Consider the following 12,245-nt stretch of genomic DNA (forward strand, 5'->3'; position numbering starts at 1 on the left):
AGATGTACGGAGACCATCGGGGTTACGTCATCTCTGAATCAGACCCTGTCTTGTGAAAGCACTAAAAAGGCTAAATAAAAATGCTGTATCTGTTTACAGTATGAATCACCTTTATAATATACGGTACTAGCTGCATATCTGGATATCTTTTCAGATATTCCACTGTTACAGAATAACAATAACATCCATCGTCTCACAACTTTAAATGAATAATTGCGATGCAGCTTGCTCATTGCACACATTGGAGGTCATTCTGATCGCTTCACTCCCCCGCATGTTCGCAGCGATGTTTTGTATCTGCGAATGCGCATAAACATTTATGCGCATGTGCAGGCTCTTTGGGCGAACGGACGCAACAAACTGATTATTCGCCAGCCGATTCACACGGAGCAGTGTGGGCTGAGGGAGAGGGGCGGCGGGTATGAGTCACGGCCATGGGAATGCCCATCATTTCATGGGCATCCCCATGGAAACACTGGGCATCCCCATGGAAACACTGGGCATCCCCATGGTAATTTGGACATGACGCGGGGGGAGGGCGGCCCTGTCTTCAGCAAAAAGGCGGAAAATATAAGTCAGTCTCCACTGACTTATATTTGAGTGGCCTGTAGAAATCAGGCGTAAAATCGTGCGGCGTTTAGTTGGCTCACAAAGCTGTGAAATTGGCATCTTAGCGAGTCAACCAGAATGACCCCCATTGTGTGTTGGTGTGCAGCGCCGTGATCTCTGAATACCAGACGCAGCAGGTTTATGTCAGGGGCAGCAGCGTACAGAAAGCGTGGTGACCTGGCAGTGTTAGTATGGCATGCTAAAGATGTGTTATATAATTATAATGCACTGCTATATTGTATACACAACAGAGAATCAGGACTTGTTTAAACCTTGTGTGGGCCTCACCAATAATACAGAAATACAGATAGAGCGGCGCTCATCTAGCCTGGTTCCATCGCAAACGTTCACTCTCCACAAGCGCGCCTATTCTCAGAGATCGATGCCCAGGCTGGAAGTTGCGGCGGAGAAAGAGCCACAATCAGCATGGCTCCATCTGCAAACAGAAGGCAGGTGGCATGTGTGGGGTACATTGGGGGCAGTGGGGCAAGGGAGCATAGCCAAATGAAGGGGTGTTGCAGAGCATAGTGTACTCCCCCACCACACCACCTGGAGTTTCTTCTTAGTTATGATTGCTTAATCCAGCCTTGCCAGGTGGGTGTTCTATGAGCAGCCAGGGGGCATCTTGTAGGGATGGTCATCATTGCCATTGCCATTGATGGTTGCCATCGATGGCAATTCTGCAACTGGCCATCAATAGTGCTTAACTATGCAATGGACGACCATTGATATTTTTACATATCGATGGTCATCCATTGTATTTGATTGATTGGCCTGTGGGCCAATCAAAACACAGGGGGCGGGGCTTCGCGGGTGTCAGGGGGGCGGAGCTATGCTACATGTCCCGACACTGAAAAAAAAAAGCAAAACATTGTTTTGCTATTCCATCGATGGAGGTAAACCATCGGGTTCTCCCCCATCGATGACAAAAGTATTCGACATCGGCCATGAACCATCGATAATTTTGAATAATCGATGGTCGATGGCCATCCATAGCATCTTGCAGTGGCAGGTTGCTGGCTAGAGCAATCCATCACAGCCACTGTCATTGCAATGGGGGAAGGGGTGCTAAGTGTGCGCACACAAACGCAGTAGAGGGTGAGAAACTGGGGACCAGTGCATTACATGTCAGTACCCCGACAGGTATTTGGTTAATGTGATTGGGAAGGAAAATGCCCTCGGCCACCACCCCACCTTCTGCCGGAGCTGCTCTCTGTTGCTGGATGTTCCCCAAGCAGCAATCTGCAAGAGCTGGGAAAGTGGGGAGCCAGGCATGTGAGTCAAGTACCGAACCCATCCATCTGTGCGATGCACATGATGCCAGCCTGGGAAACTACATTGTGGGCAAGGTTGGGGCAATGTTAGCCCATAGCAATCAATCAGCTTCTACCTTTTATGGAATGTACTTAATAATAATACTAGGCTTTAAGGCTACCTAGAAGATTCTACCTAGAAGTTCATTGGTTGCTAAGGGCAACTCTTTTCACTGCTTGGTACATCTCCACTAGAATCTGATTGGTTGCTATGGGCACTAGAACTAACATTTTAGTACATTTACCCCCATGAATCTGGTAATCTAGTTGTATGGGCTGAGAACTACACACTCCTCGCATCTTATTGCATGGGAATCCCCTGGAACAATACTGAGAAGCTCTGTGTGAGTATGTTTATGGGCCGATTTACAGAATGGCACATAGGACTCTGCTGCTATTGTCTGCCTGGAATCCCGGCATGCTTGCTGGAACACGCAACAACCCTGTTAGAAACTCTCATCAATCCACAGTGTTGTATCTGGCCTAATAGTTCTGCAAATCTTCTCTTTAATCATACAGGCGCTTGTTACATTGTAATCCCTCTCCCCTCACCTACACCATTGATGTATGTGCGTTTTTATTACATTTGTTTCTGCCAGATTATGGAAACACCTTAACAGGCTTACCACAGGGGCCCAGCAGCCCAATATAGGGTGTCATTTTAATTCCACCCATCACAGGCATTAAATCTAATCACAAAGAAAAACACTGACTTGACACACTGCAACTCTACCGGAGAGTCCCCCCCATGTGGTTGTAACATGCAGGTCTACGTGTGCTGTACGTGTCACTGGGCCCGCAGGCGATAAGGACCATCTGCTCTGGAGAAAGGTGATAAGCCGGCCGAGCCTAGCAAATCTCCCCGAACACTGCAGGCTCTCTCACGGACAGGCGTCTCTGTGCATCACTAAATGACTGTGTAAATTCAACATTCTGGCATGTGGAAGCTACCAGCAGGAGATATCTGATAGGTGTGGCTTCATACAGACATCTACTAAAGGGGCATACACACGTAACGATCTGTGCTAAGCTATTTTGCTAAGCAATTTTGGTGGTGTCAAGATCTCCCATGGGGAGCACATACACATGCAGAGATTTGTGATAAGTGATTTTGCTAAGCAATTTTGCTTAAGCAAAAAAAAGTCCGGGTAATGGTTCAGAATAAGAGATTGTGATAAGTATCTCTCATTCTGTACACACAGAGAGATTTGCAGTCATTTGCTAAGCAATCTGACTAGATTGTGACTGCATGCACTGACTTAGTTAGCAAGAGATATTAAATCTCTCGGAGCATACACACAGAGAGATCTGTGCTTACTTTCTAAGCAATCTAGTCAGATTGCTTAGAAAATAGCACAAATTTGCTCCCTGTGTACACCCCTTTACGTCTAAAGTGTTTCATACTGTATGTCACTGAGCGCAGGCCCACATGGGGAGATTTTGCTGAGCGATCTGAGCAAGTTAGATCACTCAGCACGGTCAGAGAACACAGGCCTGACCGGCGATCTAACTAGATTTATCCAGCATGTCTGGAGCTGATGTCACAAACCCTCCCCTAAGCCGGCCTTTTCCATGACACTCGCAGCTTTTTCCGGGACATGCCTGGCGTGCAAGCATATTTCCAGGCACGCCTGCATTTTTCTTAACACTCCTATGAAAGGAGTTCATTGCAGCCAGGCATCCTGCAAGCGGATTGCGGCCAATACGCATGAGCAGTTCATCGATAATCAGCCGTCATACAAATTCACAGCCATGCGATCAGGTGGGATTCGGTCCTTAGTGCTTATACGTGTTAATTATAATTGTTGCTCACTGAATGCTACCATATTTCAGTATGATCAGTATGGAGAGGAGTGAGGGTAGGCTGCGGGAGCTGAGGGCTTACTCACCTCCGGAACCGCTCCATGACAGACAGAAGTCACCACTGCCAAACACAGAAGCCACTGCTCAGACGCAGACCCATTGGAGATCCGCGAGCAGGTAAATGAGGGCTGCACCAACGGGACACACTCTTTTGGGTACTTATGTAGTATCTGGGCGTCCGATTTAGAAATCGGATCGCATCGCATGCGACCAAATTGTATGCGATGCGATGGTCAAGATTTTTCCATAGGATTCAATGTTAAAATGGTCCGAGTCCATTTTAACATAGAATTCAATGGGAAAAGGGGGTCCTTTTCCTTTCCCCACTATCCAAGTGGGCATGGAGCTGGATATAAACCTGTGGCGAGCGTAGCGAGCCACCGAGCCCCGCGAGGGGACACAGAATACTTTTTAAGAAATATGCGTTCGCTCGCCACGCTTCGGGCTCGCTGCGCTCACCACACTATATAAAATCAACTCTATGCCCACTTGGATAGTGGGGAAATGAACAGGACCTTCTTAACATTGAATCCTATGCAAAATCGCATCGCATCTGATGGTATGCCTTAAGGTAAGGCATACAATCACAAAATCGGACGCCCAGATACTACATAACTCTTTTGTTGGGTTACAGTCATTAGGTCAAACCTATTTAGGTCAACATGCATTGGGTTGACCACTGAAAGTCGACATGGCTAAGGTCGACAGGGTTGGAAGTTTGACACAAGCATTAGGTCGACAAAGCAAAGGTCCCGTGAAAGGTCAACATGCCGACATAGACACCCAAAAAAACACCATGTCAACCTTTTTGCATGCGCCAATCTTTTCACCATGTTGACCTAATGCATGTCAACAGTTTTGTGTCGACCAATAGTAATTGACCTTTTGGCTGTCAACCCAGAGACTGCCGACCTAACCATGTCTCTGTTGATGCAAAACTATTGCACTGTTACCGCTGTTATCCAGAATAAACCTCCAAACCTGCTTAGGGATAAGCCGCCTGGCCTAAACTCCATCTCCCATTCCGCAGGTGGGGGGGGGGGGGGGGGGCAGTATCCACCATTATCAGTGATAATGTCTGACAAATCAATGACTCATGCAGCGTTTCGGGTTTAAGCCCCGATCTTAAAATGCTCCTTTGAAATTGCTGAAGTTCCAATGCCTTCCATAGGGATGGCCATCGACCATCGATGATTTTAAATCCTCGATGGTCTATGGCCGATGTCAAATACTTTTAACATTGAAGGGAGAGAACCAGATGGTCCATCCACGGCACAGCAGAAATGATGATTTTTTTTTCCCCAAGGTGCCAGGGACACAGCATAGTTCCGCCCCCAACAACCCTAAATGGCCTCGCCCCCACGATCTGATTGGCCCACGGGCCAGTCAGTCAAAGAAATCAGATGACCATCAATATCTAAAACCAATGGTCATCCATCACATAATTTGTTACTATCGATGGCAACCATCGATGGTCAATGCCAGATGGCCATCACTAGTCTTTCCAGCTAAGATTATGGAATCCAAGCACTGCTCACTCCGCCCCATCTACCAAGAGGTCCAGTTCAGCGGAGGGTCAGCAGCCAGTCCGCGGGAAGGACCGACCCTTCGCTGTACGACATGAGGAACGTGCAGGCTGTATAAATAAATGATGTCTACAATTACAGTCCTGACACAAGAGAATCTCTGCTACAAGACAGAACCCCGGCCAATATTTGCTCTTGCAACAGCAGGACATTAAAGGATCTGGTTTCACGTCTGGGGAGAGGATCCTAATCTCGCCTTAGAAACGGGAATGCATTTGCCGAGGACGACCTTTCACATATGCAAAAATGATTTGTTCTCACACAGCTCCAGAGACATTAATATTAAAATCATTTTATTAAGTGCTATTGATTTCATGCCATTCAAAGTCAAATAAGAATGTGGGCTTAAATAAGCATGCAAATATTCCAGAGACGGCATTCCTGTGCAGATAACACATAGGGGGAGATGGACCAAAGCTTGGAGAGAGATACTAAGTACTAACCAATCAGCTTCTGTCAAGCTGCAGGCTGTGTTAAAAAAAAATGACAGTTAATTCCCTTTATCTCTCCAAGGTTTGAAACCTCTCCCCCCCCCCCAATAGTGTCTAATCAACAGTCAATAAGTCAACACCGCAAGATAAACATGGAAAAGGTGCCCATTGAGAAATGGTCAACATGAAAAAGGTCGATGCATGGTCAAGTCCACATGAGTTACTGAAGGTTTTTTGGTGTCCATGTTGACATCTGTGACATGAATACCCAATTACAGTAACATCACCTTCATCAATCTCCAAGACTTGTACTTATCCCCAGGATACAAACATATGACCGGCGGTCAGAATCCAAAGGCTGGCATCCCGAAGGAGGGAATCCCAACAGGTTTAGCTAAGTATACACGCACCCCTCTCCACTAGTGCCAAACCCTAACCCCTACCCCCCAGCATAACCCTAATCCCCCCTCCCCTGCCTTCTAATTGCCTAAACCTACCCCCCCCCCCCCTCCCTCCTTACCACAGCCTAATCCTAACCTTCCCCTCCCTGCAGCCTAACCATAAGTCCCCCAACTAGTGACTAAACCTAAACTCCTCACTGCCGGCTGGACCCTAACCCACCCTGCATAATTACTGGTTGGGATGCCGGCTGTTGGTATTCCGCCACCAGCATCCTGCCCTGTTCGATGAAACCTCCCTGTGCAGGAAGCGGACAGGCAGCCGACATCTACTCTCGCACCTCGCAGGTGCTTCATGGACCCATTAGCATGGTAATACCCAATGTTTCCATATTTCCCATAGGCGCAGCCCGTTGCCATCCCACGCCCGCACTGCTAGTTACGTACGGGACGGCGAACAAGCAGCTCGTTGTGCCCCCTCACACCAAGCATCTGCACATGCGCATAAATGTGCATGCGCAGATGCTAAACATCAGTCCCCTGTGCGAACGCCCGGGGGACCGATCCAATCAGAATAACCCCCATAGAGCACCTGCTAACATTCCCACTATCTAAATGCATGTCACGCCCAGACTGCAGCATTTGCAGCCCGGATTTGTGATGGGGCACTTTAATACAAGATTCCTCCCTAACCTCTCAGAGCAGCGTCCAGGAGGCAGTGCCGTAACAATCAGTGTGCGACCGTTATCGAGTCTAGATCAGGTATGGGGAACCTTCGGTCCTCTAGCTGTTGTTGAACTACACATCCCAGCATGCCCTGCAACAGATTTAGCATGGGCAAACCGCAAAACTGTAGCAGGGCATGCTGGGATGTGTAGTTTAACAACAGCTGGAGGGCCGAAGGTTCCCCATTCCTGGTCTAGAGTCATGTGGGAATCATCCTGGTAGCCCCATCTATGCCAAGTTGGAGAAGGGTGCGAGGCAGGGTGTCGTTCCATTCACGCAGAATTGAATTCTCCCTAATGTAGGGCACACACACCAGAACGATTTGGCCTCAATTCCCCCAATTTCAATACAATCTTAACATTTTGTATATAAATTGGGCATGTTTTAGATCCGATTTCGATCCGATGCAAGTCCCTGCTGGTCGTTTGGTAGATCCTACCTGCTGCAGTCAGGATTTGAAAACGATCCCTTCAATTGGGTACAGATCGTGATTGGATCGTATGCAGATCGTGTGTCCATTGTATGATCGTCTCACGATCGGTCTGGTGTATACCCTACATAAATCTCTACACATACAGGAATGCCAACACTGAGATGAATGGTTAGAAAAAGGGATTAACCTTAAGCAGGCGCTGCCAGGGGTGCGGTGTCAATCCCACCAAGAAACCAAGAGAAGAAACAGAAAAAGTGGCGCTTAGATGATGAAATAAAAACAAGAATATTTATTAACAACACAATAACTATATAGCACAGATTTAAATTACAAGATGTAAATAAAACAGAAAAATAATTAAAAACAAAATGTATCAAATGGACCCAGACCAAGGTCTGCAGTGAAAATCGAGGGCAAAGTCCCATTGCTGGTGTGCTGCTGTGTTGGATGTGTATAGTTTACGATGATGACAAGTGAGGTATGGAATGCCTGCAACAGATATATTGATATTTACCCGGTGCCGCTAGAGGATTTCAATCCTTTTTGGATAGCATTGCAGCAAGTGTCCTCAAAAAGATACGGCAGAGTACATTTATAATCCAGAGTAAAGAAGCAGGTGATGTTAGTTTTTCTCATGAGCATCCCTGGCGTTGTGTGGACACCAGGATAAACAGTGCCGGCTATTTCTACTTGTTGTGGCCGCTGCTTGTTCCGTCAACTAGGTTGTGGTCTTGAGTGTTTTTTCAGATTCACGCATTTTAATGGGTTCTACTGTACCTGCATTTCAGATACACTAATAATATAACAATGTAATGTCTGTCTGTTCCTGGTTGCCACGAAAATGACTGAACCGATGGTCATGAAAATGTAATCATTCTGTAGTAGAAACGGGTAGAAATAACCGGTTACACCTCAGTCCGTCAGGCTAAAGCTGAGCAATGGGAACCGAACCACTGGAAACTAGTCTCGGACTGGGCACTAATGTACCAGGTTAATTAAATATGGATTTATTAGACCAAATATGTAGAAAAGATAATGAATAAAAGCAGCAGTCCTCTATAAGTACAAGTGTATGTGCAAATGAACGGTCTTATATCTGAATCCCAAAAAATTGGAATCGGGATATAGACAGAGAAAAATGCACTTACTTAATAGGTGGAGGAACTGCGCTAACTATAGGTAACTGAACACCCTGGATGAACACCCACACACAGTGTGATTGAATGGAAACTATAATAAATTGTAAATATTTGAAATGCATTATCAATTGAAATAGTTTCCCTTCGATCACTGTGTGTGGGTGTCCATCCAGGGTGTTTTCAATTACCTATAATTAGCGCAGTACCTCCAACTTTTGGGTTAAAGCTGAGCAACAGCAAAAAAAATTAAATCTAGATAAGCATGTGACTTGTGGGGGGGACCCGCATTCAGCTGAAGCAGAGTAAATAGGTGGTGCCACAGTTGTGTATAGATGGGGCAAGAGTTTTTGCAGGTGGCACGAGATCTTTCACACCACGTGGCACAAATGGTCAGATACAAGTAATTTTGGTGTCATGATTTGCGCCGTTGTGTATCTTGGCATTATAGTATTTCTCACTATTATTAGTAGAATTATTTATTACAATTAGTCCTTTTTATGTATGCCGCAATGTGAAACTACAAATTTTGTAGTTGCGCGAACTGCATTAAATACCCACGAGTGAAGCCGCTGGTAGAAGCTGGTTTCAAATAGATGTATTTGCAACTTATGCCTTAGTTTTGCATCAGATTTTCCCTAGAGAAGTACTTCTGAGAAAGAAGGAGTTGCTCAGTTCAGTTTTGCATCACCTACTTGTTCAGATAAGCTGGGGTCACTAGTGTATACAGACGGTTTCACAAGCATTCTTGTGCTATTTCATAATATTGCACTAGGTGGCACCCTTACTGTTATTATGGTTGATAGATAGATCTTACCATACTATCCTTTAAAACCAGGACACTTATGAATCATACAGGTTCAGTGGCTAACAGGCATGCTGGTAATTTTAGTTCCAGAACAACTTAGTTCTAAGCCTAACCCCTAATTTACCTTATTATTTTGTGTCTTAAAGGACATAAGAAGGCGCATCACTGATAGTCAGTGACAGCAGATGTGCCCCTATTCCAGTCACTGAATGAACTATGAGAACACATCACACATACAGATCTCGGGTACAATCTGACAGTATAACCATAACTTCTGGTTTATAAGGTACTGGAGTTAGAACATCTTTTGAAGGACACAAAAGGTGGAATGTTCTACTCTCAGACATGTAGGGGAAACTCCTGAGTAAATCCAACATGTGAAGATCTCTTACTGCCCCCTGCAGTTGGTATTTATCTATGTCAGGAGTCATGTCACAAAAATGGTTTATAACTTTATAGAGATGGTGCTTTCCATGGCTATAACTTATGGGTGCCGCTCAGGCAGTTGGGATTCTGACGGTCATTAATCAGACATTAAAATCGTGACTCACAGGGGATATTCTCCCTTGTGGAAGTCTACTACCCCTATAGAGGGAGAATAGAACTTGTGGCAAGCACGGGAACCGCAGCGAGCCACAGAGCCCGCAGTGTGGGGACCGCAGCGAGCCACAGAGCCCGCAGTGTGGGGACCGCAGCGAGCCACAGAGCCCGCAAGGAGCTTTATAGCACTTGCCCCTTCAGAGTCCCGGCCATTGGAATTCCGATGTCGGACTAATGACCGTTGGAATCCAGACTGTCTGAGCAACATACCGAAACCCATAGCTTACAGGCTTGCTCAGTAACTGGAGGCTGCGTCCTCAGTGGGCCTGATTCTGGTTGTCTCTAAGCAGTAAGACGCCACCCCCTCTCCCTGAATTCCTTCGGCACCATTAAACCCAGGGCCCTTAGCACTCTCTGGGAGATAGACAGGAGCCTAGGTTTCCTAAGGAATGATCCAGCTACGACAGAGCGCGACGCCAAAGCACAAGAGTGGGCACACATCTACTCCAAGCTGGTGGATAGCCACAAGTATGCCGAACAAAGGCGTAGGGCGGCCTTCTCCAGAACAAGACGGTTGATCTAAATGGTGCAGTACCATCATGGCTGCCGGCAGTGGACTATCTTATCACTTCTGTGGTTGTAGCTGTAATATTGGTAGTTAGTTCTGCTTTTGCCATATGTTGAGTACTGCACAGACATATTAGGCAAGTGTCCGATTTGGTACGCCTACACACTCACCCAGCAGTTGTGTAACATGACAGTATATATTCCACAACTGTGATATCACTTCCTGCAGCCAGTACAGGGCAGTTGGCATGTTGCCTGTACTCTCAGCCAGACAAGGCTATAATCATCAGTAAGATACGGTATACTGGCAGTGACTGTGCTGCAGAGCTAATGAGAGATCTGCAAGAAATCCGCACATATCGGGTGTACACGCCAGCCAGTTTGCTCACACTATATTTTTAGCAGCTTAAACAAATGATAAATAATTCTAGTGTGGACCGAGCCTTATGGGCTCCCATTCACTATTGTGATTTAAGCACTTTTCTTCCGATAGATCGGGTCAAGAAATCGAATGAAAAGTGTCAAATTGCATGTGTTTCAGCTCAGAGTCTGTGGCGATGGGCAGTTCTGTGTACTTCGGAACGGAGATCACAACGCCTGCACTATAGCTGTATCATACCTGCAGACCTTGCCAAGACTGAATGAGATATATTGTATTGCAAAAAAAAAACACCACGATATAGATCATGTGATCCAGCTGTCAGGACCTGCTGGGTCACTTGCCGAGGTCTTGCATGCAATGCTAGCATGTGGAACCCCGACCTAGTGTATTGGGGCCTTTACAGTAGGAATACAGCTCCTTACCAGCATTCTACCACCTAATGAGCTTAGCTATAGGATGTCATGGTAGATCAGGGTAATTCTGGCATTTGTAGAAGATAATCACATTTGTCATCATAAGTGCTATGACAACGACTCAAACCAACCAGGATTACTATAGCACATTTTGCTTTAGTAACATCTGCAACTATTTGCTAGTGTTAACCTTTTCCCTGATCTATAGCTGGGTATGGTATAACTCAGACAATCAGTATTCTTAGTCGTTTCACCGACATCGAAATCCTGGCAGGAGCCCAACAGTTTTTCCTATTGTACTAACCGCACACCTAAGATGCGCTAGGGACAACCCGCCGAGCAACATTCAGCAGGGCTATCCCTTGTAGTATATAGCGGCAGAGGCAATGTATTAACAGCTGCCTTGGCATTAAATCACCACAACGGCAGCTCAGGCCTAGCATTGTTGTATCCTCCCTAGCTGCTAGCTCTTGGATTCGCTGGAGATCTCTCGGTAACAGCGAGATCTCGCGCATGCCATTACAGCCAGCTGGGGGTAAAGTAGGTTTGCACATGCACAAAAATCCTTAGCAACTTTCCTGTATATTTCTTATACCACTAAAAACAAATTAGTGGTGTAAGAAATACACAGGCATCTAGCAAAACCACATTGCAAACACCACAGGAATGTAGAGAACACTAGCGAATTGCACAAGACTGTCCTTTGCTTTCAGGGAGAGGCCGGTGCTGTAGAGGCTCTGGTGTCTAACAGGCCAAATGTAGCAAGTCATAATCAGCGATAGAAGACCAGCCAATCAGGAACAGCCTCCTTCCTAGCAAGCTGGATGGCACCCTAGTAGATCAAAGGCATAGAACTCACCTCCAATCCAAGTCTGCCTGCATCCATCAGTATTGTGCGCTCTAGGAGAACCGCATGGCATAGTCTGTTTGCATGCAGTAATACTGTGCTCCTACTGAGGGGGGGGGGTACACACAAGCTAGCAACCACCACATTGCTGGTCAGCAGTCATTATTACCCTCTGACTGGGTAGGCTTGCCAG

This window comes from Crinia signifera, chromosome 1 (assembly GCF_055691185.1).
Source record: "Crinia signifera chromosome 1, ASM5569118v1, whole genome shotgun sequence".
In the NCBI taxonomy this organism is placed as follows: Eukaryota; Metazoa; Chordata; class Amphibia; order Anura; family Myobatrachidae; genus Crinia; species Crinia signifera.